Below are 5550 nucleotides of genomic sequence, written 5' to 3'. Positions count from 1 at the left end.
TACCAGTTCGGGGTGTAGTCTGCCTCCGCCCGTTGACGGCTGGGATAGGCTCCAGCACCTCCCCGCGACCCTGTATACGATAAGCGGTTTGGAAGATGACACATGACATTTAATTCAAATAGCAGCATAAGGGCCCTGTACACAATTAGCATGTTAAATGCTAAAACCTGAAAGATTTTGGAAAATACGGTAATCCAATAGTATCAATTGGTATTTAATTAAAAATTCAACAAGAAAGTTGAAATGATGCAGGTTATACTCTTAGATCAATTCCGCCCCCACTGTGTGGTATTGTGCTTTAAAGTCTAAGCACAAGTACATGTTTTGGGGACATACAATCAATATATTGTAAAACCTTTTTTATTGGTCATTTAGCAGCACATTTTGAACAGTACATGCATTAAAACACATAATTTCATCAAGAGCCTAAGATTCAGGAGGTTATCACACCTTCAGTAGACAAGCTCAAGGGTTACCAACACGACATCCCTATAACAGGTCATGCCTAAGGACCACATGTGTAGCCTGCCATGGGCCTGTTTTAAAAACAGCTAACCAATGATGGGACATTCGGATTTCCAAGGGATGTTGAGGATGTGATCATTTGAAAATGTAAACGCTTACAGCGATCATAGAAATAAAGTGTTACATACTGCAAATTACTGTTGATAATTATAGTAAGAAATCTTTAACATGATCAATGTCTTAACAAAGATAATTAGCTTGATAGCTTATAATTAAAGTTAATATGAGAAAATTTATTTCAGAAGAGAGTATCACGCGGGGGTAGCCCTCCACATTATTCAATACCCAAGAAGTACCTGTCAGTTTCAAAAAGGTTGGTGACTGATGAACAAGATCAAATTCAAGTAAGGCAGCATAACTTGCAGCCAGTGCAATTCAACATGCTAAAAGCTCTTAAATACAATTTCATCACAGTATTTGTCATTACTTTGTGGTCACGCAAATCTCAATTTTACTCTAGAATTTGAAGTGCCAACTTTACTTCCTTTAGCAGTTTTCCTGTCTTTGCAGGCTATTGTCTTGACATGGGAAAAACTACCCACTGCTGCGAGAAAGAGGCCCAGAATTGCTCCTACTCTGGATAAGACAAACATATAACAGTATTAGATTGAGTTTAATTATACAGGGGCTTCTGGCTGGGCCCCCTTTTCTCTCAACAGTGTGGATGCTTTGTGTTTGTTGTTGGTTCAAGGCTTCCTAAAGGATGTGCTGGCATGTGCAAAAGGTTCTGGCAAAGAGGAAACTTGTGGTGGTTGTGGGGGTCCGGGGGGGGGGGGGGGGGTGAGCTGTTATTGTTTGCAAAGCGTGTAAGCGACCATCACAATGCTGCATCCATGGAAATGAAGCAAAGATAAAGAGCTAGAGAGCATGGAAAAAATGCAGCTTTTACTCTGGCGACTTAACAAGCGAAACCAAATTTGTCTTTTGCTGAAAGACGTCAGATGCGTTGCCAGTGAGCGAGAGTGAATGTGTGAGAGAAATAGAAAGAGCAAAAGCAGACCACAGAATCTTTCCTGCATCTCTTTTCTGCTCTGGTTTAAGACGGCTCTGCGAATGCAGCAACATCAAAGGCCTCACTCTCTGAAAGTACATTCTTGTTCCAGTATCCACATGAAACAGAGAGAACTGCAGAAAAGCTGTGAGGGATGAAGCAAGTTGTTTTCCACTTCTGTCCTTTTACATACAGGTATCTACGGAGGAAAACTGTTTAGAAATTAACTCATGCCATCTTCATGTTCTACCAACAAAGCAGTGGTTTCTCTAAAATTAGGACACGCATTTGGCACAATAATAGCTATAGCTACAAACACCATTTCAGTGAGAAGTATGAAAAAACATCACCCACTAATTCATCAGTCCCCCATGTATGTTAATTCTACACATTAACATTTTTGGGGACAATTGTATGCTTTCAACTCCGGGAGAACCGTAAGGAGAAGACCCTTTTCTGTTTGAACAGGTCCAAAAAGGCATGCTTTAATGAGTTTGGTGTGGAAGAACTTGACTGGCCCACTCAAACGCTATTCAGTTGGAGAGCTAGACCTTACAAATGTTCTTTTGAGTAAATGTACAAATACACTCACTTTATATAGTGCTGACGATCCACAAGAAGTACACAAATGTATTTGTTTCATCCAATTTGCTTTAGTTACGTGTGAATGCACATACACATTAAAAAATATAATTGTAAAACATAACTGACGGTTAAATAAATTACATGCATTAAAATGACAACAGAGTGTTTGTTTTTCAACACTAACAGCAAGACATCGGAATCTACTGAATCCACTCAGACTTTACTGTTGTTAACAATAATACATATTTGAGGACCTGTGCTAGAAAAGATGGCAAAGGTGTTGTGCTGAATATTCAGCATTCCCCAATCAAAAAAACATTTTTAGTCACTAACTGCTATCTTTACATGTGCTGAAGAAACCAATACCTCAAAGTGCATTGAGGCAGGGGTAGCACAAATGTCGCCATGTATGTGTACAAACTGAAAGTCCTACTTTGATTTGGAGAGGGTGATGTACGGACGGAAGCGCTTTAAAAAGACGAGGATGGACGGGTCAGAGGACGATCATTTTTATGAATAAGGATGGAAGGACAAGGGCGGAAGGGTACCTCGGTTGCGGACGGAGGACGGACCAGCAAAAAAGGCTAACGTGCGCATCTATGTATATGTACATACATATACATATACATATACATATATATATATATATATATATACATATACATCAGTGAAGACACTGAGCATCAGAGGCACTACAATGTTGTGCAGGCAGTTAAAGCCGGCTTCGTGGCATTGTAAAAGAGAAGATTGGTCTTTCTTTTTAAAAGAAGCTAACAGAAGACATCAGTCGGTACTTTCCCTGGTTAGGGACGATTACAGGGATGGACGAAAACCCACTTCCGTCTATGCTTAGTCCGTCCTTTTTAAAAAACTTCTCATCCTTTGTCCTCCGTTACCAAATTGGCCATCTGTCCGATACGGACGGACGGACCGTTCCGTCCCTGGGTTGGAATGCCCATCTCTGCTGAGCATGTTAATAGTTTCTCACAGTAATTAGATAACATAAATATCAATATGCAACATTTTACTTCTAAAAAAATTCTGCCAGTGTTCACATTTTCAAATGATCACTTCAACATTTCTAGAAAATCACAATAATTGATCTGGTGATCTTTTTTTAGAACACGCTTGCGGGCTACTCATATGGCCCTTAGTAGATTATACATCTATTTGAAAAATGTAACTGGATACAAATTATTTTATTTTGTGCTACAACTTGATGAAATAAAATTGTCTTTTTTTTTTTCAGTGTTGTTGTTCGGTGCTTCTGTTATGTTGTTTTGATGCGCTACTCTCGCTTGGTAATGAGATCTTGCACAGATTTTGGGAAAAAAGATCTATTAAAAGCATCGATTTATGGTTTTATTTTATGAATCGATATCGGGCTATGAAAAGTAAAATACTGTAGATTATATTTGATTAATTAATTAATTAATTTTTTTAAACCAGTCCTATTGAACACTGAGCACATAAACACTCAACAATAACGTAGTAGGGCACACCACACACGTGCCAGTTTGACAGCTGACACAGTTAACTACTATAAAGTATATTAAAAGTAAAACAGTATAGTTTCGCAGCAAGTGATGTGTGCTTTGAAAGTTGAAATGCTGGAGTTTTGTGCAACATATTTTGTGTGGCATATTTTTTTTCATTTACGTTATGGAATTTGATGCTTGAATTTGAGCCTGAAAAACTTAACAGGTTTAGTCAAAAACTCTATTCCTTTACATCGACCACCCAAGGAGTGACAAGGTAGACCTCATCTATGTGTGTGAGGGAGCCTATGCGTGCGTGGGTGTGTGTGTGTGTGTGTGCGTGTGGGAGTGTGTGTGAATGTGTTTGCTATGTTTGTGCTTCTCCCGCCCACCATCTGGGCCCTGTTTGGAGAGCTTCTCTGTAAAAATCACAGTCACGCCGTGGCAGGATTACCACTGTTAAAAGCAACACCTGGAAGAACCTCAGTCCTCATTCTCAACGATGTCTCAGACTTCCTAGCTGGAGGTGTAGTGTTTGTTTTTGACCTACATGGTCATTCTAGTCCTCATTTTGCCTTGAAAGAGGCACAAAGAACACATTCTAAAGGTACGCTAGACACTACCATGGTTACCATATCACCATACAACAATGAATTGAAAAAATAAAAAGGGCACCATATGTCTGTGAGCAAAGGCATGTGTGCAAGTCGTATATGTTTTTCTGTTTTTATTGCATGCCAAAACATTAAAGGCTGATTATTCACAGTGAGTGTGTCAGGCTGTGAATGAAAGAATGGAATAATCCCAGATGAAAATTGAGTCAGATCGTCTCCATTGAAGGTTTCCCATCAGAAATAATCTCAGTCTCGGATTAGTTACAATTAAAACTGTTTTGATGTTCTAAGTGGTTGTTGCACAGAATTATATTATTGTACAGCAGTTTTTACTTGTAATTTGTATTTATGACACATCCTCAAGATAGTCAGAGTGGAGCTAAACCAGTAGAGCAGGGGTCTTCAATCCTGTTCCTCGAGGGACGGTGTCCTGCCTGTTTTCCATCTGTCCCTGGAAAACAGGCAGGACACCGGCCCTCGAGGAACAGGATTGAAGACTCCTGCAGTAGAGAGTCAGTATTGAGACAAGGAGCAGTTCCCAACCAGTGCCAACAGAGGGTGGTGTTTTTCAGTCAATCCAATATGTATTTTATTCCTAATACAGAGTAATTAATACATTTTGAAATTGATGTGTAACAATTTGATTTCCTCTATTTATGCATTTCCTTAACCTGATCATTTTGTTTTATATCCATGCAAGCAGCATATAGTGGCAGACATAGCAAAAAGATGCTCTTGAATTGGATGGCAAAAAGGTTCGATCATCTTCATCCAACCAAATAAGTCACGGTTCCCTGCAAATACATAAGCTTGGTGTTCAACCGTACAAGCCACTAAATTGAGACGAAATCATTATTTCACTATGCATAATGTTTGTTATTTTTGTTTGTGGTTTACCGTAAGGATTTTCTTTCGCAACATATGTGTCTTGGCTCCACAGGCTGCAAAACACTGATCTAATAATTTTTAACTAAATCAAAGCTCAAGTTATTTATTACGTCTTATATGATACACATATGTGTTATAAGTCACATGTCATTCAAATAGAGTAATGATTATGTGTATTATTATTCTCGACCTAATGATAATTATACGTGAATGAGCTCGGCTCATGTATGAATGAAACTTCGTCATCTCGTCATTCACGGGACATGAACACACACTTGTCATCTTTTTGACTGTAATCACCACCAGACTGGAGTTGCTTTAATTTCAGATTTTCATCTTTAATTTGAGGGGATTTGCGGTACACCCAAATCAGGTATTGCTGTAATAATGAGAACAGTTGGTCGAATTGCATCCCAGTTGTTTAGGCAGGGTTTGGCTAGCTGCATGCTAGGATAGAATATCATTCATT

Source organism: Filicampus tigris, chromosome 6, assembly GCF_054856515.1.
Source record: "Filicampus tigris isolate MCC_2025a chromosome 6, RoL_Ftig_1.0, whole genome shotgun sequence".
Taxonomy (NCBI): domain Eukaryota; kingdom Metazoa; phylum Chordata; class Actinopteri; order Syngnathiformes; family Syngnathidae; genus Filicampus; species Filicampus tigris.
Note: the sequence above shows the minus strand (reverse complement) of the source record.